General features: G+C 50.1%; 1 protein-coding gene across 2 annotated transcripts in view; it reads right to left on the bottom strand.

Moving 5' to 3' along the window:
* LOC135037122 (beta-1,4-galactosyltransferase galt-1-like) overlaps positions 1–23,808 on the bottom strand; it is an 86,029-nt gene that overhangs the window by 27,288 nt on the left and 34,933 nt on the right. Inside the window, exon 1 of one of the 2 annotated variants that reach the window (XM_063954519.1) lies at positions 2,087–2,244. The exons of the other annotated variant lie outside the window; for it this stretch is intronic. The gene's annotated coding sequence lies outside the window, so the exon portion shown is untranslated. Of the gene's footprint in view, positions 1–2,086; positions 2,245–23,808 lie in introns of those variants that run through there. 2 annotated transcript variants of the gene reach the window in all.

The raw sequence follows: 23,808 nt of genomic DNA, 5'->3' as shown, positions 1-23,808 counted from the left end.
CCCCCCCCCCCCCTCCCCCTAGTTACGGCCCTGGTAAAGGGCTCCATACACTTAGGCGACCACATGTCGCAGGCAATCCCCCTGGCAGCCTCCCGAGGGGGCAGGATCGCCCAGGATATATCCTATGCTGGGGATCATTCCAACCCGTTCGTGCGCATCGGTTTTTCGCTGCGGTGCAAATGGCTGCGGAATGCGCAGCGGGCGCAGTGCGCGACGTTGCCCGGCAATAGGGGTTACATTGCGGCTACCGACGGAAGCAGTCGCAGCGGCGACCGCTAAGAAGATTGACAGGAAGGAGGTGTGGATGGGCGGATCTGGACCGTTGGAGAGCGTTTTCGGGGAGTGGTGAGTAAAACGCAGGCATGCCCAGGTGAACGGAGGGCGGAGGTGTGACGTCAAAGCCGGCCCATCATCGCTGGATCCGTCGCACAGGGTAAGTATGTCCAGGGCTGGTCTACTTGTGCTTGAAATTTTCGCACCCTGCTAAGCTAAAATACACCCCCCCATAGGCGTGGACTATTGATCGCAGCAGCAGCTAAAAGTTGCTGGTTGCCATCAACTCGGAATGACCACCGCTATTCTTTTGCATCCGATGTATCGTGGGCGATCCCAGCCATGCCCCCAGGTCGGACCTGATTGAATGTGCAGCACATTCAATCTGGAGGTTCCGATCCGATGCTCACGGGAACGCGCATCGGATCGGAACAGAAACACCTCAGAAATGCCCAATTTCATTCAATATATCGAATGCCCGAATTGGGCTGAAATCGGGCATTATGGGGCCCATAGTCAAACATTTGCCCGCATTACTAATGCAGCATTATAAAAACCAACGTCCGGAATCATGGCCGATGATCACCAGCTGGCTCTCTGTGGTCACACCATTAGGTGCCCCTTCATCTCACGGTGGCCAATCTTGGCAAGCTGTGGAGTCGCGAGCCAGCTGTGAGCGTCTAGGGATAGACATCGGAATGACACCATTGAATTGCTGTGGAATTGCCAACATCACAACGTGCTATAGTTTCCAAACTATCGTTGGTCTAGAACTTTAATTTTTAAAAAGACCGACATCAGGCATAGTAATAGTAACCTCCCTCCCTCATTCTGCAGGAGACTCCCTGAAATAGCAGCAATCTCCCAAACTCCCTGAATAGTCCAGCAATCTCCCTAATTACACCTTACCCCCATTATGCGGTTATTACAGTCTTGGGGAAAAAGAGAAATCAGAGATAGATGCATTGAAATGGGGTCATCGGCACCATCACCCTGTGTTGGTTATAAGGCACAGGGGGGCAGATGTATTAAGCCTGGAGAAGTGATAAAGCAGTGATAAGTGGAAGGTGATAATGCACCAGCCAATCAGCTCCTGTCAGAGCTTATTGACTGGTGCGTTATCACCTTACACTTATCTCTGCTTCATCACTTCTCCGGGATTAATACATCTGCCCCATTGATCCCTATGGCTACATGCATTATAAATAAGGTTTCTTGTGGCCACTTTCAGTACACGGAACCTCTCGTAAAACACAATACACAAACAAATCCTGCAAAATATCAGCCTCTTTTCTTCAACAAGTAGATCTTACTACCTCTGGGGCTCATTTACATTGGATGTAAGTCATGTTTATGACACGCCTCTCACATGTAGCCGTACACGCCTGCGCTGATAGGTGTTACCGTCACATCTCCCTGACATGCTTTATCATAAGTAGTATGGGCATAGCAGATAGTGTCATGTATGGTGGATATCAGGCAAAACAGGGGTCCAGTTTCCACAGTAATGACAAAAGAAACAAATTCCAAAAACAGGAACAGCAAGAATGCCGATGACCGGAGTATTGAGTAACACGGCAATGGTATCAGGTGTAGCAGATTGTGTCAGGCTTTGCAGGATTCACAGACACATGTAAACTTCACCTTGGAAGTGCAGACACGCTGTGAGCTGGTAATGAGACCAGCGCAGGACACCTGGAGACGCTGGTTACCAGGACATCCAAGGTGCAGGAGCATGAAACCACAAAGACTGGACAGACTGGGAGCTGGAACATGGAATACTTTTTGGGGAAAGTAGAATTTATGGTCTTACCTTGTTAAATCCTTTTCTTTGACTCCATAGGGGGCACAGGGTGGATAATGGGTATATACTATAGCCTGGAGCAGAGAGACTGGCCACCAAACAGTACATTTTAATTACCCAGCAGTCCAGGGCTCCCTCTCCCCTATACTCCACTCTCCAGCCCATGGCCAGCCAGTCAAGTTAGCAATAGGCTTACCATACTGTCCCTTTAACCCGGGACGCTCATGGATTACACAGGTTCTGTTCCTGATTGAAACCAGGTGAAGTGCAGGCTTGTAGACAGCCAGCCCCAGAACCTGTGTAATTCATGAGTGTCCCGGTTAGGCATATGCCCTTATTTATCAATGAGTGATACATTTCACGGTGAGTGATAAATTGCACCAGCCACTCCGCTCCTGTCATTTTTCAAACAAGTTTGAAAAATGAAAGTTAGGAGCGGATTGGCTGGTGCAATTTATCACTCCCAGTGAAATGTATCACTCATTGATAAATAAGGGCAACAGTATGGTAAACCCGATTATCAAGCCCACAGTAGGGAGAAGGAAGACCGGTGCATGCAGCACACATAGAGGTTTGGTCATACTTGGACCCTCTCCATGAGGGAGAAAATGCTCTGTTCCTGGACTTTCCTGGTAATGTATAATTGCCATCACCTGTGGTGAGCTAGGTAATTGATAAGAAAGGTGTTTCACCACAGGTGATGGCAATCATACATTACCAGGAACGTCCAGGAACAGAGCATTTTCTCCCTCATGGGGAGGGTCAGGTAGGCAAGTATGGTGTATAGAGAACCAGTATCACAGGTCAGGTGGGTCAGGATGTTTGTCTTGTGCACCCAATGGAACAGAGGAAAAGGATTTAACAAGGTAAGACCACAAATCCTACTTCCTCCACTAGGGGACACGTGCAGGACGATGGGATGTTATAATGCTGTCCCTCTATAGGTGGGGACACCCACCCATCACCCAAAGGTCGCATCTGCGGAGGTGAAGGTATCTAGGGTGACCATATTATCCCTTTTACCTGGGACGCTCATGGATTACACAGGTTCTGGGGCTGGCTGACTTGAAGCCTGCATTTCAGCTGGTTTTATCAGCCACAGAACCTGTGTAATCCATCAGCGTCCCAGGTACAAGGGATAATATGGTCACCATAAAGTATCAAATGCATAGAAACGAATTAATGCATGGGCAGAAGACTAGTGTTCCCTCTAGCCTTCTTTCACGGGGCGATGCGCCCTGCCCCTTTTCTGAGTGGCAGAATGCGCCCTGCCCGTTTGTGCCCGCCCTGCTGATTACTAAAGGACTGCCTAGTCACCGCCGCGCCGGGTGCGCTGTCACTGCCCCCTGCTCCTCCCCGCCGCTCTGTCCCATCACGCTGTCACTGCCCCCTGCTCCTCCCCGCCGCTCTGTCCCATCGCGCTGTCACTGCCCCCTGCTCCTCCCCGCCACTCTGTCCCATCGCGCTGTCACTGCCCCCTGCTCTTCCCCGCCACTCTGTCCCATCGCGCTGTCACTGCCCCCTGCTCCTCCCCGCCGCTCTGTCCCATCGCGCTGTCACTGCCCCCTGCTCCTCCCCGCCGCTCTGTCACATCGCGCTGTCACTGCCCCCTGCTCCTCCCCGCCGCTCTGTCCCATCGCGCTGTCACTGCTCCATGCTCCTCCCCGCCGCTCTGTCCCATCGCGCTGTCACTGCCCCCTGCTCCTCCCCGCCGCTCTGTCCCATCACGCTGTCACTGCCCCCTGCTCCTCCCCGCCGCTCTGTCTCGCCGTGCTGTCACTGCCCCCTGCAGCTGCCTTAGGCTTGTCGCGCTGATGCGCTGATGCGCTGGCTGAAGGGGATCTGGTAAGATAAGGAGGGCTGGGGGTTTGCTTCTCTCGCCGAGGCAAACCCAGCCCTCCCTCCTCTGTGTGCATGGATCAGTGTGGCGGCCATTTTCTACCAGCTCCGCGGTGTGTGAGGGGGGATCAGCGCGATCAACTCCCGCAGCATCAGCCCCCAGTAAGTAAAATTGGCACAAAAAAAGCAGAGATCAAAAATGTGCCCTACCTGGTGCAATGTGTCTCAGTGCTCTCTACCCGGTGCAGTGTGTCTCAGTGCTCTCTACCTGGTGCAGTGTTTCTCAGTGCTCTCTACCTGGTGCAATGTGTCTCAGTGCTCTCTACCCGGTGCAGTGTATCTCAGTGCTCTCTACCCGGTGCAGTGTGTCTCAGTGCTCTCTACCTGGTGCAGTGTGTCTCAGTGCTCTCTGCCCGGTGCAGTGTGTCTCAGTGCTCTCTACCTGGTGCAGTGTGTCTCAGTGCTCTCTACCCGGTGCAATGTGTCTCAGTGCTCTCTACCTGGTGCAGTGTATCTCAGTGCTCTCTACTTGGTGCAGTGTGTCTCAGTGCTCTCTACCCGGTGCAGTGTGTCTCAGTGCTCTCTACCTGGTGCAGTGTGTCTCAGTGCTCTCTACCTGGTGCAGTGTGTCTCAGTGCTCTCTACCCGGTGCAGTGTGTCTCAGTGCTCTCTACCCGGTGCAGTGTGTCTCAGTGCTCTCTACCCGGTGCAGTGTGTCTCAGTGCTCTCTACCCGGTGCAGTGTGTCTCAGTGCTCTCTACCCGGTGCAGTGTATCTCAGTGCTCTCTACCTGATGCAATGTGTATAACGTGCTCTCTACCTGGTGCAATGTGTCTCAGTGCTCCTCTACCCGGTGCAATGTGTCTCGGTGCTCTCTACCTGGTGCAGTGTGTCTCAGTGCTCTCTACCTGGTGCAATGTGTCTCGGTGCTCTCTACCCGGTGCAGTGTGTCTCGGTGCTCTCTACCCGGTGCAGTGTGTCTCAGTGCTCTCTACCCGGTGCAATGTGTCTCAGTGCTCTCTACCTGGTGCAATGTGTCTCAGTGCTCTCTACCTGATGCAATGTGTATAACGTGCTCTCTACCTGGTTCAATGTGTCTCAGTGCTCTCTACCTGGTGCAGTGTGTCTCAGTGCTCTCTACCTGATGCAATGTGTATAACGTGCTCTCTACCTGGTTCAATGTGTCTCAGTGCTCTCTACCTGGTGCAGTGTGTCTCAGTGCTCTCTACCTGATGCAGTGTGTCTCAGTGCTCTCTACCTGGTGCAATGTTTCTCAGTGCTCTCTACCTGGTGCAATGTGTCTCAGTGCTCTCTACCTGGTGCAATGTGTCTCAGTGTTCTCTACCTGGTGCAGTATATCTCAGTGCTCTCTACCTGGTACAGTGTGTCTCAGTGCTCTCTACCTGGTGCAGTGTGTCTCAGTGCTCTCTACCTGGTGCAGTGTGTCTCAGTGCTCTCTACCTGGTGCAATGTGTCTCAGTGCTCTCTACCTGATGCAATGTGTCTCAGTGCTCTCTACCTGATGCAATGTGTCTCAGTGCTCTCTACCTGATGCAATGTGTCTCAGTGCTCTCTACCTGGTGCAATGTGTATTACGTGCTCTCTACCTGGTGCAGTGTGTCTCAGTGCTCTCTACCTGGTGCAGTGTGTCTCAGTGCTCTCTACCTGGTGCAGTGTTTCTCAGTGCTCTCTACCTGGTGTAATGTGTCTCAGTGCTCTCTACCTGGTGCAATGTTTCTCAGTGCTCTCTACCTGGTGCAATGTTTCTCAGTGCTCTCTACCTGGTGCAATGTGTATAACGTGCTCTCTACCTGGTGCAATGTGTATAACGTGCTCTCTACCTGGTGCAATGTTTCTCAGTGCTCTCTACCTGGTGCAGTGTGTATAATGTGCTCTCTACCTGGTGCAATGTGTATAATGTGCTCTCTACCTGGTCAATGTTTCTCAGTGCTCTCTACCTGGTGCATTGTGTATAACGTGCTCTGCCTGGTGCAAAGTGTAGAATGTGCTCTATCTGGCGCAATATGTATAACGTGCTCTACCTGTCGCAGTGTGTATAGGAGGTTCTACCTGGTGCAGTGTGTATTAACTGCACTACTGTGTGGTGTAATGTGAATGCCCCTTCCCCACAAAAAACAACGCCCCTAAATTTTTGCTGTGCGCACTGTCCATTCTTTAGCATGTGGGAATGGGAGGACCAAGCATAATATTATGTACCTAATTGTGCCCTTCCGAATGAAAAATGTGCCCTCCCAAATGAAAAATGTGCCCTACCCGTGATCAGCACCCTGCCCTAACACTAGAAGACCACGTACAGGGACGCAACTAGGGTGGTGCCATTGGTGCCAGTGCAACATATGCTCTGTGGGCAGAACCGCCTGGCTCATTCCCTGCTGGGCACACCACGTCTATTATACATTGTAGCGTGGGTGGGTAGTGGCTGCTCCAACTCCTGTACAGTATATCTGCCTGGTGCCCGCTGCTAGGTATATAGTCATGTGCCAGGTTCCATCCACCATTCAGCCCTCACTGACCTCCGTCGCTCCCTCCCCTGGCTCTGTGATCTCTGCAGCAACACAGACACTGGCATTATGGGACTTGCACCGCTCAGTAACGTCTGAGAGCCGGCGCCGTGTTTGCTTCCAGTGCCATCCCGCCAGCTCCCCGCACCTGTATGGAACGAGCACCAGCCTGAATACAGAGTGTCTTGCTTGGTGCACTTACACTAATGGCCTGAATATTTGCAGGCAGTGAACGGAGGAGAGTGGGAGGCTGCGTGGTAGTAGTCCTCAAGGCACCTAGCGGTCCAGTCACCAAGGCACCCAACAGTCCGGGGGTTAGGTATAGCCATGGCTCCGCACAGATGGTTAAATCAAATTAACTGAGGTGCTAATTAAGTCACCTGTGGCCAAGCATGGATAAACTCAAAACCTGGACCGTTGGGGTGCCCTGGGGACCGCGTTTGAGAAGCTCTGAGTTAGGATAAGATAAGGAAAGTGTCCAGCTTCCCCTCACCAGGCAGCAGGTACAGTCCCTTTCATAAAAGGTATATAAATATTAGAGATGAGCGGGTTCGGTTTCTTTGAATCCGAACCCGCACGAACTTCACTTTTTTTTTCACGGGTCCGAGCAACTCGGATCTTCCCGCCTTGCTCGGTTAACCCGAGCGCGCCCGAACGTCATCATGACGCTGTCGGATTCTCGCGAGACTCGGATTCTATATAAGGAGCCGCGCGTCGCCGCCATTTTCACACGTGCATTGAGATTGATAGGGAGAGGACGTGGCTGGCGTCCTCTCCATTTAGATTAGATTTAGAAGAGAGAGAGAGAGAGAGAGATTGCTGTGATACTGTAGATTAGAAGAGAGTGCAGACAGAGTTTAGTGACTGACGACCACAGTGACCAGTGACCACCAGAGACAGTGCAGTTGTTTGTTTTATTTAATATATCCGTTCTCTGCCTGAAAAAAACGATACACAGTCACACAGTGACTCAGTCTGTGTGCACTGCTCAGCCCAGTGTGCTGCACATCAATGTATTGTATATAAAGCTTATAATTGTGGGGGAGACTGGGGAGCACTGCAGGTTGTTATAGCAGGAGCCAGGAGTACATGATAAATAATATTATATTAAAATTAAACAGTGCACACTTTTGCTGCAGGAGTGCCACTGCCAGTGTGACTAGTGGTGACCAGTGCCTGACCACCAGTATATTAGTAGTATTGTATACTATCTCTTTATCAACCAGTCTATATTAGCAGCAGACACAGTACAGTGCGGTAGTTCACGGCTGTGGCTACCTCTGTGTCGGCACTCGGCAGGCAGTCCGTCCATCCATAATTGTATTATAATATATACCACCTAACCGTGGTTTTTTTTTCATTCTTTATACCGTCGTCATACTAGTTGTTACGAGTATACTACTATCTCTTTATCAACCAGTGTACAGTGCGGTAGTTCACGGCTGTGGCTACCTCTGTGTCGGCACTCGGCAGGCAGTCCGTCCAACCATAATTGTATTATATACCACCTAACCGTGTTTTTTTTTTTTCATTCTTTATACCGTCGTCATACTAGTTGTTACGAGTATACTACTATCTCTTTATCAACCAGTGTACAGTGCGGTAGTTCACGGCTGTGGCTACCTCTGTGTCGGCACTCGGCAGGCAGTCCGTCCATCCATAATTGTATTATATACCACCTAACCGTGGTTTTTTTATACCACCTAACCGTGGCAGTCCGTCCATAATTGTATACTAGTATCCAATCCATCCATCTCCATTGTTTACCTGAGGTGCCTTTTAGTTCTGCCTATAAAATATGGAGAACAAAAAAGTTGAGGTTCCAAAATTAGGGAAAGATCAAGATCCACTTCCACCTCGTGCTGAAGCTGCTGCCACTAGTCATGGCCGAGACGATGAAATGCCAGCAACGTCGTCTGCCAAGGCCGATGCCCAATGTCATAGTACAGAGCATGTCAAATCCAAAACACCAAATATCAGAAAAAAAAGGACTCCAAAACCTAAAATAAAATTGTCGGAGGAGAAGCGTAAACTTGCCAATATGCCATTTACCACACGGAGTGGCAAGGAACGGCTGAGGCCCTGGCCTATGTTCATGGCTAGTGGTTCAGCTTCACATGAGGATGGAAGCACTCAGCCTCTCGCTAGAAAACTGAAAAGACTCAAGCTGGCAAAAGCACCGCAAAGAACTGTGCGTTCTTTGAAATCCCAAATCCACAAGGAGAGTCCAATTGTGTCGGTTGCGATGCCTGACCTTCCCAACACTGGACGTGAAGAGCATGCGCCTTCCACCATTTGCACGCCCCCTGCAAGTGCTGGAAGGAGCACCCGCAGTCCAGTTCCTGATAGTCAGATTGAAGATGTCAGTGTTGAAGTACACCAGGATGAGGAGGATATGGGTGTTGCTGGCGCTGGGGAGGAAATTGACCAGGAGGATTCTGATGGTGAGGTGGTTTGTTTAAGTCAGGCACCCGGGGAGACACCTGTTGTCCGTGGGAGGAATATGGCCGTTGACATGCCAGGTGAAAATACCAAAAAAATCAGCTCTTCGGTGTGGAGGTATTTCACCAGAAATGCGGACAACAGGTGTCAAGCCGTGTGTTCCCTTTGTCAAGCTGTAATAAGTAGGGGTAAGGACGTTAACCACCTCGGAACATCCTCCCTTATACGTCACCTGCAGCGCATTCATAATAAGTCGGTGACAAGTTCAAAAACTTTGGGTGACAGCGGAAGCAGTCCACTGACCAGTAAATCCCTTCCTCTTGTAACCAAGCTCACGCAAACCACCCCACCAACTCCCTCAGTGTCAATTTCCTCCTTCCCCAGGAATGCCAATAGTCCTGCAGGCCATGTCACTGGCAAGTCTGACGAGTCCTCTCCTGCCTGGGATTCCTCCGATGCATCCTTGCGTGTAACGCCTACTGCTGCTGGCGCTGCTGTTGTTGCCGCTGGGAATCGATGGTCATCCCAGAGGGGAAGTCGTAAGCCCACTTGTACTACTTCCAGTAAGCAATTGACTGTTCAACAGTCCTTTGCGAGGAAGATGAAATATCACAGCAGTCATCCTACTGCAAAGCGGATAACTGAGTCCTTGACAACTATGTTGGTGTTAGACGTGCGTCCGGTATCCGCCGTTAGTTCACAGGGAACTAGACAATTTATTGAGGCAGTGTGCCCCCGTTACCAAATACCATCTAGGTTCCACTTCTCTAGGCAGGCGATACCGAGAATGTACACGGACGTCAGAAAAAGACTCACCAGTGTCCTAAAAAATGCAGTTGTACCCAATGTCCACTTAACCACGGACATGTGGACAAGTGGAGCAGGGCAGGGTCAGGACTATATGACTGTGACAGCCCACTGGGTAGATGTATGGACTCCCGCCGCAAGAACAGCAGCGGCGGCACCAGTAGCAGCATCTCGCAAACGCCAACTCTTTCCTAGGCAGGCTACGCTTTGTATCACCGCTTTCCAGAATACGCACACAGCTGAAAACCTCTTACGGCAACTGAGGAAGATCATCGCGGAATGGCTTACCCCAATTGGACTCTCCTGTGGATTTGTGGCATCGGACAACGCCAGCAATATTGTGTGTGCATTAAATATGGGCAAATTCCAGCACGTCCCATGTTTTGCACATACCTTGAATTTGGTGGTGCAGAATTTTTTAAAAAACGACAGGGGCGTGCAAGAGATGCTGTCGGTGGCCAGAAAAATTGCGGGACACTTTCGGCGTACAGGCACCACGTACAGAAGACTGGAGCACCACCAAAAACTACTGAACCTGCCCTGCCATCATCTGAAGCAAGAAGTGGTAACGAGGTGGAATTCAACCCTCTATATCAGGGGTTCTCAAACTCGGTCCTCAGGACCCCACACAGTGCATGTTTTGCAGGTAACCCAGCAGGTGCACAGGTGTATTAATTACTCACTGACACATTTTAAAAGGTCCACAGGTGGAGCTAATTATTTCACTTGTGATTCTGTGAGGAGACCTTCAAAACATGCACTGTGTGGGGTCCTGAGGACCGAGTTTGAGAACCTGTGCTCTATATGCTTCAGAGGTTGGAGGAGCAGCAAAAGGCCATTCAAGCCTATACAATTGAGCACGATATAGGAGATGGAATGCACCTGTCTCAAGTGCAGTGGAGAATGATTTCAACGTTGTGCAAGGTTCTGATGCCCTTTGAACTTGCCACACGTGAAGTCAGTTCAGACACTGCCAGCCTGAGTCAGGTCATTCCCCTCATCAGGCTTTTGCAGAAGAAGCTGGAGGCATTGAAGAAGGAGCTAACACGGAGCGATTCCGCTAGGCATGTGGGACTTGTGGATGCAGCCCTTAATTCGCTTAACAAGGATTCACGGGTGGTCAATCTGTTGAAATCAGAGCACTACATTTTGGCCACCGTGCTCGATCCTAGATTTAAAGCCTACCTTGGATCTCTCTTTCCGGCAGACACAGGTCTGCTGGGGTTGAAAGACCTGCTGGTGAGAAAATTGTCAAGTCAAGCGGAACGCGACCTGTCAACATCTCCTCCTTCACATTCTCCCGCAACTGGGGGTGCGAGGAAAAGGCTCAGAATTCCGAGCCCACCCGCTGGCGGTGATGCAGGGCAGTCTGGAGCGACTGCTGATGCTGACATCTGGTCCGGACTGAAGGACCTGACAACGATTACGGACATGTCGTCTACTGTCACTGCATATGATTCTCTCAACATTGATAGAATGGTGGAGGATTATATGAGTGACCGCATCCAAGTAGGCACGTCACACAGTCCGTACTTATACTGGCAGGAAAAAGAGGCAATTTGGAGGCCCTTGCACAAACTGGCTTTATTCTACCTAAGTTGCCCTCCCACAAGTGTGTACTCCGAAAGAGTGTTTAGTGCCGCCGCTCACCTTGTCAGCAATCGGCGTACGAGGTTACATCCAGAAAATGTGGAGAAGATGATGTTCATTAAAATGAATTATAATCAATTCCTCCGCGGAGACATTGACCAGCAGCAATTGCCTCCACAAAGTACACAGGGAGCTGAGATGGTGGATTCCAGTGGGGACGAATTGATAATCTGTGAGGAGGGGGATGTACACGGTGATATATGGGAGGGTGAAGATGAGGTGGACATCTTGCCTCTGTAGAGCCAGTTTGTGCAAGGAGAGATTAATTGCTTCTTTTTTGGGGGGGGTCCAAACCAACCCGTCATATCAGTCACAGTCGTGTGGCAGACCCTGTCACTGAAATGATGGGTTGGTTAAAGTGTGCATGTCCTGTTTTGTTTATACAACATAAGGGTGGGTGGGAGGGCCCAAGGATAATTCCATCTTGCACCTCTTTTTTCTTTTCTTTTTCTTTGCATCATGTGCTGATTGGGGAGGGTTTTTTGGAAGGGACATCCTGCGTGACACTGCAGTGCCACTCCTAGATGGGCCCGGTGTTTGTGTCGGCCACTAGGGTCGCTAATCTTACTCACACAGCTACCTCATTGCGCCTCTTTTTTTCTTTGCGTCATGTGCTGTTTGGGGAGCGTTTTTTGGAAGGGACATCCTGCGTGACACTGCAGTGCCACTCCTAGATGTGCCCGGTGTTTGTGTCGGCCACTAGGGTCGCTAATCTTACTCACACAGTCAGCTACCTCATTGCGCCTCTTTTTTTCTTTGCGTCATGTGCTGTTTGGGGAGGGGTTTTTTGGAAGGGCCATCCTGCGTGACACTGCAGTGCCACTCCTAGATGGGCCCGGTGTTTGTGTCGGCCACTAGGGTCGCTAATCTTACTCACACAGCTACCTCATTGCGCCTCTTTTTTTCTTTGCGTCATGTGCTGTTTGGGGAGGGTTTTTTGGAAGGGACATCCTGCGTGACACTGCAGTGCCACTCCTAGATGGGCCCGGTGTTTGTGTCGGCCACTAGGGTCGCTTATCTTACTCACACAGCGACCTCGGTGCAAATTTTAGGACTAAAAATAATATTGTGAGGTGTGAGGTATTCAGAATAGACTGAAAATGAGTGTAAATTATGGTTTTTGAGGTTAATAATACTTTGGGATCAAAATGACCCCCAAATTCTATGATTTAAGCTGTTTTTTAGTGTTTTTGGAAAAAAACACCCGAATCCAAAACACACCCGAATCCGACAAAAATAATTCGGTGAGGTTTTGCCAAAACGCGTTCGAACCCAAAACACGGCCGCGGAACCGAACCCAAAACCAAAACACAAAACCCGAAAAATTTCAGGCGCTCATCTCTAATAAATATCTGCATTTCCCACAACTGCTTCGGAAATATAGAACTTTTATATAATTGTTATATATTTTATTCATTTTTAAGCTGTTTCATTGTCGCTATAAGTTTTTTGTTTTTTTGTTTATGTTTCACATATTTAGCTCTGTCTTTCTATTCTCACTGTAAGTGACAGCAAATTGTTTTAAGTCCAAAAAGTGCAGCGTTTTGTTTTAGTTTTATAAATTGGGATTAGTTCAGTTTCAGACCGTGCCAACATTTTGTATTCATTTCTAACACAGGACAAGTCCCAGCGCACTCTGCACCAGGTGTTCTGTAACATGGGGGAATCCTTAGCATATATAGGCCGCCCTGATAATAGTATTAACGTTTAATGGTCTGGAATCTCTGTAATATGAACACTATGGGGACATATATAGAGAACATTGGGCCTAATTCAGACCTGATCGCTCGCTAGGGTTTTTTTGCAGTCCTGCGTTCGCATAGTCGCCGCCCATAGGGGAGTGTATTTTCACTTTGCAAGTGTGCGAACGCATGTGTAGCGGAGCTGTACAAACAGAACTTGTGTAGTCTCTGCGCAGCCCAGGACTTACTCAGCCGCTGCGATCACATCAGCCTGTCCGGGCCCGGAATTGACGTCAGACACCCGCCCTGCAAACGCTTGGACACGCCTGCGTTTTTCCAAACACTCCCAGAAAATGGTCAGTTGACACCCAAAAACGCCTTCTTCCTGTCAATCTCCTTGTGATCACCCGTGCGAATGGATTCTTCACACAAACCCATTGCTGAGCGGTGATCCGCTTTGTACCCGTGCGAATCGCCTGCGCATTGCGGTGCATACGTATGCACAGCTTAGACCTGATCGCCCGATGTACGAAATAGCATTAGGCCCATTGTACAGGGTAAATAAGGCAAACGAGATGGTTCTTATCTGTTGTTAAAGTCTTTGTTTCTATGCTAATGTGTAAGGGACGCTACTTTGGTCTGACACTACTAATATGTGGCGTAATATGTAAGGGAAACTACTGTGCGGTGTAATGTGAATGAGGGTACTGTGTGGCCACGCCCCTTCCTCCCTCAGGAGGCCATGCCTGTTCAGTGCATGCTATCCCTATTAAAATATGGGGGGACACCAATGTTCTTTGTGGCACAGGGCACCAACATGTCTAGTTACAGCTCTGTCCACGTGACAGCCTTACAAAACTGCTCTGCAGAAGTGCCAGGTTGAGCTGCCTAACAGGCTGGCTCTGAACATGTGGAATGAGCAGTTACCACCAACCACTATTCACCCCCCGCCCCCCCCCCCCCGCAGATCAGCACATCAACCCTGGCACACCAAATGCACCAGACATCTGCAAAAATGCTCACGTACTGCTGAGCGACACTGGAGGAAATCACGCTCTAAGGCAGACCTCCTCCATTTCACATTTATGCTCTCATCCTTCAGTGCTGCCCTTTCGCTCGCTAAACAATCATACTTCAAAATTCTCATCTCTACCCAGTCTTCCAACCCCCGGCGCCTCTTTGCCACCCTCAACTCCGTCCTCTGCCCATCCCCACCTCCTCTCCCCCCTCACTCTCTGCTCTTGACTTTGCCACTTACTTAACATTCAAAATTGACTCCATACGTCAGGACATCACATCACACCACAGAATCCGCAGCAAGCATCTCCTTTCTCTTACCACCCCATCTCCATCCCTCTTACCAACTTTGACATCTTTCTCCCATGTATCTGGTGAGGAAGTCATGGCCTCATCCATTCCTCCCACTCACCAGCTCCCCACTTGACCCTATCCCCTCCCGTCTCCTCCACTACCTCTCTCCTTCTGCCTGTTCCATCTTGCCCACCTCCTAAATCTCTCCCTCTTATCAGGCACTGTCCCCTCTGCCTTCAAGCATGCATTCATCTCTCCTATTCATGAAAACCTACCGTTGATCCACACACTCTTCCAACTATAGAGCCATCTCTCTCCTCCCTTTTGCCTCCAAACTCCTTGAGCGTATTGTCTATAACTGCCTGACTGTCTTTCTTTCCTCCCACTCACTACTTGACCCAATCCAGTCTGGCTTCCGTCCCCTCCACTGCACTGAAACTGCCCTCACGAAAGTGCGCATGCAGCCAAATCTAAGGGACACTATTCTACTTATTCTCCTTGATCGCTCTGCTGCATTTGACACTGTGGACCACCCTCTCCTTCTGCAAATCCTTCACTCCCTTGGTTTGAATGATAATGCCCTCTCCTGGCTGTCCTCCTACCTCTCTGACTGTTCCTTCTCTGTCTCATGACTCCACCTCCCCCTTACTTCCACTAACTGTAGGCCCAAGGTTCTGTTCTTAGGCCTCTCCTTTTCTCTCTCTATACGTCCTCTTTAGGTGAACTCATTAGCTCTTTTGACTTCCAATATCATCTCTATGCTGATGACACACAAATTTATCTTTCCTCCCCTGACCTCTCCTCTGCTCTCCTCACTCATACCTCCAACTGTCTCTCTGCTACCTCTTCCTGGATGTCCCAGCGCTTTCTTAAACTTAACGTGTCTAAGACCGAGCTGATCAACTTCCCTCCCTCCCGCATAACCTCACCTCCCACAATCTCATTATCCATTGATGGTACGACTATCTCCTCTAGCCCCCAAGTGCGCTGTCTTGGAGTAATCCTTGACTCCTCCCTCTCCTTCAAACCACACATTCAGCACCTCTCACACTCCTGCCGTTTTCATCTAAAAAATATTTCCAGGATCAGACCCTTTCTGACCCAGGATGCTACTAAGACCCTCATCCACTCACTGGTCATCATCACCAGATTGGACTACTGTAATCTCCTCCTGACTGGCATTCCTGACAAATACCTCTCTCCACGCCAATCTATCCTCAGTGCTGCTGCCCGGCTCAGCTTCCTCACCAAACGCACTACGTCCACCTCTCCTCTCCTACAAGACCCTCACTGGCTTCCCTTCCCTTTCAGAATCCAATTCAAGCTTCTCACACTCGCTTACAAAGCCCTCACCCACTTCTCTCCCACCTACATCTCTGATCTTATCTCCCTTTACACTCCCACCCGTCCTCTACACTCTGCTAATACACGCCGCCTCTCTTGCCTTCTGATTACCTCCTCCCACTACTACTTCTAAGATTTTGCACGTGCTGCTCCCTTACTCTGGAATTCCCTACCTCTCCCCCTCAGACTCTCCACCTCTCTATAAAACTTCAAATGGGCTCTCAAGACCCACTTCTTCACCAAACCCAGCCGTCTTTCATCCTAAGCCCTCTGTGGCCCATGCTCATTGTCTACCCCATCTGTGTCACCCCTGTCTGTGTACCGCACCCCTGTATGTGTTTTTACATCTCTTACATAACCTATCTTCTTTTCAATACTCCCTTTGACAGCACCAAATCCCTCATTTTATTGCCACCCTGATACCTATTTCAGTGTTGTCTGCTGACGCAGATATGTTTATACACTCTATACTTGTCCAAAATTGTCTTGTACTGTGTCACTGTTTTCTTGTTTTTGATTATTTGTTTATGTACTCTGTAATTGAGCGCTGTGGATCCATTGTGGCACCATAGATATAAAGGATGATGATGATGATAATAAAAATGGCAGGGGCAGGAAGGTCTGCCGCCAAGTAGGTGTGGAACATAATCAAGCAGTTCCACCTGGCCAAAGTTTGTTTTGAACCCGGCCAGTCCAGCTTGTCTTATACTGGGCAACAGAGAATCAGATCTGCAGAGATCTCTGGTCCTGTCTACATAAATAAGGAGAGCCCTCACCACATCCAGGGAGGCTCAAGTCAGAGTAGGACCCGGACACTGAAAGCCCCCATAGAAACCTATGGGGGATGTGGCTGCAGGTGGCAATAGAGGGATCACAGCAGATAAGTATAGTATTTGCGGATAGACATAGCTACAAATACTGTTTGATAAATGGGCACCATAGTAAGGATACCGGTCGAGAACTTGCAAGTAAAGGATGCTGGACTGAGGCCATCTAATGCTGAGGTAGCGCACAGGGATGCTGGACTGAGGCCATCTAATGCTGAGGTAGCGCACAGGGATGCTGGACTGAGGCCATCTAATGCTGAGGTAGCGCACAGGGATGCTGGATTGAGACCAGCTAATGCTGAGGTAGCGCACAGGGATGCTGGATTGAGACCAGCTAATGCTGAGGTAGCGCACAGGGATGCTGGACTGAGGCCAGCTAATGCTGAGGTAGCGCACAGGGATGCTGGGTTATGACCGGCTACACAGGAAGAGCACAGGGATGCTGGACTGAGACCAGCTAACTGAGGTAGCGCACAGGGATGCTGGATTGAGACCAGCTAATGCTGAGGTAGCGCACAGGGATGCTGGATTGAGACCAGCTAATGTTGAGGTAGCGCACAGGGATGCTGGATTGAGACCAGCTAATGCTGAGGTAGCGCACAGGGATGCTGGACTGAGACCAGCTAATGCTGAGGTAGCGCACAGGGATGCTGGGTTATGACCGGCTACACAGGAAGAGCACAGGGATGCTGGATTGAGACCAGCTAACGCTGAGGTAGCGCACAGGGATGCTGGATTGAGACCAGCTAATGCTGAGGTAGCGCACAGGGATGCTGGACTGAGACCAGCTAATGCTGAGGAAGCGCACAGGGATTCTGGATTGAGACCAGCTAATGCTGAGGACGCGCACAGGGATGCTGGATTGAGACCAGCTAATGCTGAGGTAGCGCACAGGGATGCTGGACTGAGGCCAGCTAATGCTGAGGTAGCGCACAGGGATGCTGGACTGAGACCAGCTAATGCTGAGGTAGCGCACAGGGATGCTGGACTGAGGCCAGCTAATGCTGAGGAAGTGCACAGGGATGCTGGGTTATGACCGGCTACACAGGAAGAGCACAGGGATGCTGGGTTATGACCGGCTACACAGGAAGAGCACAGGGATGCTGGGTTATGACCGGCTACACAGGAAGTGTACCGGGATGCTGGGTTATGACCAGCTACACAGGAAGTGTACAGGAATGCTGGGTAGTGACCGGCTACACAGGAAATGCACAGGGATGCTGGACTGTGACCAGCTAATGCTGAGGAAGTGCACAGGGATGCTGGGTTATGACTGGCTACACAGGAAGAGCACAAGAATGCTGGGTTATGACCAGCTACACAGGAAGCGCACATGGATGCTGGGTTATGACACAGGAAGCGCACAGGAATGCTGGGTGGTGACCAGCTACACAGGACGTGCACAGGGATGCTGGGTTATGACCGACTACACAGGAAGCGCACAAGAATGCTGGGTGGTGACCAGCTACACAGGACGTGCACAGGGATGCTGGGTTATGACACAGGAAGCGCACAAGGATGCTGGGTAGTGACCGGCTACACAGGAAGCGCACAGGGATGCTGGACTGTGACCAGCTAATGCTGAGGAAGTGCACAGGGATGCTGGGTTATGACACAGGAAGCGCACAGGGATGCTGGGTTGTGACCGGCAACACAGGAAGTGTACAGGAATGTTTGGTAGTGACCGGATACACAGGAAGCGCACAGGGATGCTGGACTGTGACCAGCTAATGCTGAGGAAGTGCACAGGGATGCTGGGTTATGACTGGCTACACAGGAAGCGCACAGGGATGCTGGATTGAGACCAGCTAATGCTGAGGTAGCGCACAGGGATGCTGGATTGAGACCAGCTAATGCTGAGGTAGCGCACAGGGATGCTGGACTGAGACCAGCTAATGCTGAGGTAGCGCACAGGGATGCTGGACTGAGACCAGCTAATGCTGAGGTAGCGCACAGGGATGCTGGACTGAGACCAGCTAATGCTGAGGAAGCGCACAGGGATGCTGGACTGAGGCCAGCTAATGCTGAGGTAGCGCACAGGGATGCTGGACTGAGACCAGCTAATGCTGAGGTAGCGCACAGGGATGCTGGACTGAGACCAGCTAATGCTGAGGAAGCGCACAGGGATGCTGGACTGAGACCAGCTAATGCTGAGGAAGCGCACAGGGATGCTGGGTAGTGACCGGCTACACAGGAAGCGCACAGGGATGCTGGGTTGTGACCGGCTACACAGGAAGTGTACAGGAATGCTGGGTAGTGACCGGCTACACAGGAAGTGTACAGGAATGCTGGGTAGTGACCGGCTACACAGCATACTTACCTACTTTGTATTTCTCCTCTCCGGGAGAAGCCCAGAGAGGAGACGCTGCAGGTTTCTTCGAGGGGCGGGGCCGGACTGTGACATCACTAAGCCCCGCCCCCGCATCGGGAAATGTCGCGATTCGCGGGTCCGCGGGAAGGGGGCGGGGCTAAAATGACGCGATTTGCGTCATTTTAACCACTTCTCCACCCGACGGACCCGCGAATGCGGGAGGTTATCTCTCCATCCTGCCCGCATCACTAGGGTGCGAGCAGGATGTGGGAGACCTGCCCACTCTTCCGGGGGCGCGGGGGGCTACCCCAAAAAACGGGAGCCTCCCGCAGCTTCCGGGAGAGTAGGTAAGTATGCTACACAGGAAGCGCACAGGAATGCTGGGTAGTGACCGGCTACACAGGAAGCGTACAGGGATGCTGGACTGTGACCAGCTAATGCTGAGGAAGTGCACAGGGATGCTGGGTTATGACTGGCTACACAGGAAGTGTACAGGGATGCTGGGTTATGACCGGCTACACAGGAAGCGCACAGGGATGCTGGGTTATGACACAGGAAGTGCACAGGGATGCAGGGTTATTACTGGCTACACAGGAAGTGTAAAGGGATGCTGGGCTATGGCCAGCTACACAGGAAGCACACAGGGATGCTGGGTTATGACACAGGAAGTGCACAGGGATGCAGGGTTATTACTGGCTACACAGGAAGTGTACAGGGATGCTGGGTTATGACCGGCTACACAGGAAGCGCACAGGGATGCTGGACTGTGACCAGCTAATGCTGAGGAAGTGCACAGGGATGCTGGGTTATGACTGGCTACACAGGAAGCGCACAGGGATGCTGGGTTATGACACAGGAAGTGCACAGGGATGCTGGGTTATGACACAGGAAGTGCACAGGGATGCTGGGTTATTACTGGCTACACAGGAAGTGTAAAGGGATGCTGGGTTATGACTGGCTACACAGGAAGCGCACAAGAATGCTGGGTAGTGACCAGCTAAACAGGAAGCGCACAGGGATGCTGGGTTATGACCGGCTACACAGGAAGCGCACAGGGATGCTGGGTTATGACTGGCTACACAGGAAGTGTACAGGGATGCTGGGTTATGACCGGCTACACAGGAAGCGCACAGGGATGCTGGGTTATGACCGGCTACACAGGAAGCGCACAGGGATGCTGGGTTATGACTGGCTACACAGGAAGTGTACAGGGATGCTGGGTTATGACCGGCTACACAGGAAGCCCACAGGGATGCTGGGTTATGGCCAGCTGCACAGGAAGCGCACAGGGATGCTGGGTTATGACACAGGAAGTGCACAGGGATGCTGGGTTATTACTGGCTACACAGGAAGTGTAAAGGGATGCTGGGTTATGACTGGCTACACAGGAAGCGCACAAGAATGCTGGGTAGTGACCAGCTAAACAGGAAGCGCACAGGGATGCTGGGTTATGACCGGCTACACAGGAAGCGCACAGAGATGCTGGGTTACCTGCAGATCACCAATGGCAGGCTTCAGATTCGGAGATGCACAAGTAGAGTTGAAAGCTGGCTGGGACCAGTAGTTCCATGAGCAGCAGAAACAAATGTTAATATTTACAGCTCTGTGCAAGTGACGGACTGTACACTTAGGGGGTAATTCAGAGTTGATTGCAGTAGCAAATTTGTTAGCAGTTGGGCAAAACCATGTGCACTGCAGGGGAGGCATATATAACATGTGCAGAGAGAGTTAGATTTGGGTGTGGTGTGTTCAATCTGCAATCTAATTTGCAGTGTAAAAATAAAGCAGACAGTATTTACCCTGCACAGAAATAAAATAACCCACCCAAATCTTACTCTATCTGCACATGTTACATCTGCCCCACCTGCACTGCACATGGATTTGCCCAACTGCTAACAAATTTGCTGCTGCGATCAACTCTGAATTACCCCCTTAGTCAAGTGAGACACTGGGAATACCGGAGGCACTGGAATCATACATGTGACACTAAGATCAGGGAGCCAATGACATGGCTGGAAAAGCAATGTTGTTCTGGCACCACGTGGAACTGCTGCTGCCATTTTATCCACTGGGATTGGTGAAGCAAGTCACATGAGGAAATGCTGATTGGGACTTTGTGTGTCGGGATTCCGGCACCAGCATGCCGGCAATTTGGCCGCGTGTTGGGATTCCAACTGCCGTCACCCTGCCCGCATCCCGTCCAGCACTGCTAACTGGTCTGATTGCTGCAATCGGGAACCTGCAGACAAAGCCGGCCATAGGCATAGGCAAACTAGGCAATTGCCTAGGGTATTTGGTATGCCTATGGGCATCAGCAGCTTCTGCTGATTAAAATGATATGCAGCATGCCTGTATTCTGTGTGTAGCATTTCATATGCAGATACAACCACAGTCTCACACAGTATATAGGCATGCCGCATATCATTTTAATCAGCAGAAGCTGCTTGTGCATCCTAACCACATAGCAATGCAAATAAGCTGCATTTTCATAAAAAAAAGGTGGCCAACGTTAGCATTGAGGCAAGATTTATGAGGACACATCAGTTTCCAAGCAGAGGCAGAGGTCACAGTGTTAGTGGCAGTGTGAGTGCTGTGTGCATGTGAGTGGGTTGGTTGTGCAGTAGTGTTCGGAATATTTGTAAGGAGCATTATGTGTGTCATGTAAAAATGCATTAATAATGTGCAACATATGTGTAAGGGGCACTATGTGTGTCATTATGTGTATAAGGGCATTAATAATGTGCGGCATATGTGTAACAGGGTACTACTGTATGTGTGTCATTATGTGTATAGGGGCACTAATAATATGCAGCAAATGTGTAGGGGGCACTATGTGTGTCATTATGTGTATAAGGGCATTAATAATGTGCGGCATATGTGTAACAGGGTACTGCTGTATGTGTGTCATTATGTGTATAAGGGCGTTAATAATGTGCGGCATATGTGTAAGGGACATTATGTGTAAAAGGGCATTAATAAAGGTTGTCATAATGTGTAAGGCACATTATGTTTATAAGGACATTAATAATGTGTCTCATATGTGTAAGGGGCATTACTCTGTGGCATTATGTGTATAAGGTGCTCTACTATGTGGCGTTGCATATAGAAAGGGCACTACTGTGTTGTCTAATGTGAATAAAGAGCAATAGGGTGTGATGTAATGTGAATAAGGAGCAATTCAGTGTGATGTAATGTGAATAAGGGGCTCTACTGTGAGGAGTAAAATATATAAGGTAAAGTGATACTACTGTGGGATGTAATATGAATTATGGACACTATCGCATGATCAAATGTGAATAAAGTTGCAGTACTGTGTGGCGTAATTGGAATTGGGGTTACTATTGTGTGGCCATGGCCCTTGCCAGCAAAAACACACCCCTTTTTGGGCTGAGCACCAAATGTGTGAACTGTTCCTATTTAAAATCTGGGGGGTACAAGCACTAAAATAAGGACTGGTATGGGTGAGGGGTGATGGTGCTGGGAAAGGGGTGCAGGGTCAGAGGCGGAACCAGCAGTGGTGCTAGGGGGCACCAGGCAAAATCTTGCCTAGGGCATCATATTAGTTAGGGCCGGCTCTGCCTGCAGACGTCACACACACAGACGTCTCCGGTGAATAATCAGCCTGGAAGGAGATGCAGCAACACAGTCTCGGGGTATATTTACTAAAGTGTGGATTTATAGGAGAGGAGATGTTGCCCATAGCAACTAATAATATTCTACTTATCATTTCTCTAGCACCTTCTACAAGATAATTGCTAGAATCTGATTGGTTGCTATGAGCAACATCTCCACTTCTTTAGCCCTGAACTCTAGAAGATGTTGCAGCTTGTATGGTGAACAGACTTCTCAGACAAGAAACTTGACAAAGCAGAAAATCCTGACCTGCAGGACAGGTGATACAGGTATGTAACAAAACAAACTAGAAAAACATGAGAATCGTAAGTCAGGACCGTTACAGTATTTTCTACACAATACTGCCTACAACAGCACCTAAACCCTGATGCTTATCTCAGTGTCCTGTCCCCTGACGCAGCAATGTTTCCATACCATGTACTTACCCTTACAGTGGTGGTCATTCCGAGTTGATCACTCGATAGCAGTTTTTAGCAGCTGTGCAAACGCATTGTCGCCGCCCACCGGGGAGTGTATTTTCGCTTTGCAGAAGTGCGAACGCCTGTGCAGCAGAGCGCCTGCAAAAACATTTTGTGCAAAACAAGACCAGCCCTGTAGTTACTCTTTGTGTGCGTTGATTCTAACGACGGAGGGACGGCTTTTGACGTCACACACCCGCCCAGCGTTCGCCCAGCCACGCCTGCATTTTTCCTGGCACGCCTGTGTTTTTCTAAGCACTCCCTGAAAACGGTCAGTTGACACCCAGAAACGCCCCTTTCCTGACAGTCTTCTTGCGGCCGCCAGTGCGAATGAAAACGTTGCTAGAACCTGTGAAAAACCACAAAGGACTTTGTACCCGTACGTCGTGCGTGCGCATTGCGGTGCATACACATGCACAGAAATGCAGATTTTTAGCCTGATCACTACGCTGTGAACAACGGCAGCTAGCGATCAATTCAGAATGACCCCCATTGTCTTGTACTGTAAGTCGCTGTTTTCTTGTTTTTCTCATTTGTTTTTGTGCTTTGTTAGGCGCTGCAGAACCCTTGTGGCGCCATATAAATAAAGGATAATTATTAGTAAGTGGCCATAAGGACAGCATAGGAGGCTGTGAGTGTCCATACGGACAGCGTAGGAGGCTGTGTGTGGTCATAAGGACAGCGTGGGAGGCTGTGTGTGACCATAAGGACTGTGTAGGAGGCTGTGTGTGACCATAAGGACAGTGTAGGAGGCTGTGTGTGGCCATAAGGACAGTGTAGGAGGCTGTGTGTGGCCATAAGGACAGTGTAGGAGGCTGTGTGTGACCATTAGGACAGCGTAGGAGGCTGTGTGTGGCCATAAGGACAGCGTAGGAGGCTGTGTGTGACCATTAGGACAGTGTAGG

Source organism: Pseudophryne corroboree, unplaced genomic scaffold, assembly GCF_028390025.1.
Source record: "Pseudophryne corroboree isolate aPseCor3 unplaced genomic scaffold, aPseCor3.hap2 scaffold_669, whole genome shotgun sequence".
Classification (NCBI taxonomy): domain Eukaryota; kingdom Metazoa; phylum Chordata; class Amphibia; order Anura; family Myobatrachidae; genus Pseudophryne; species Pseudophryne corroboree.
The sequence above is the reverse complement of the archived record's forward strand: the minus strand, read 5'-3'. Positions and strand labels throughout refer to the sequence as shown.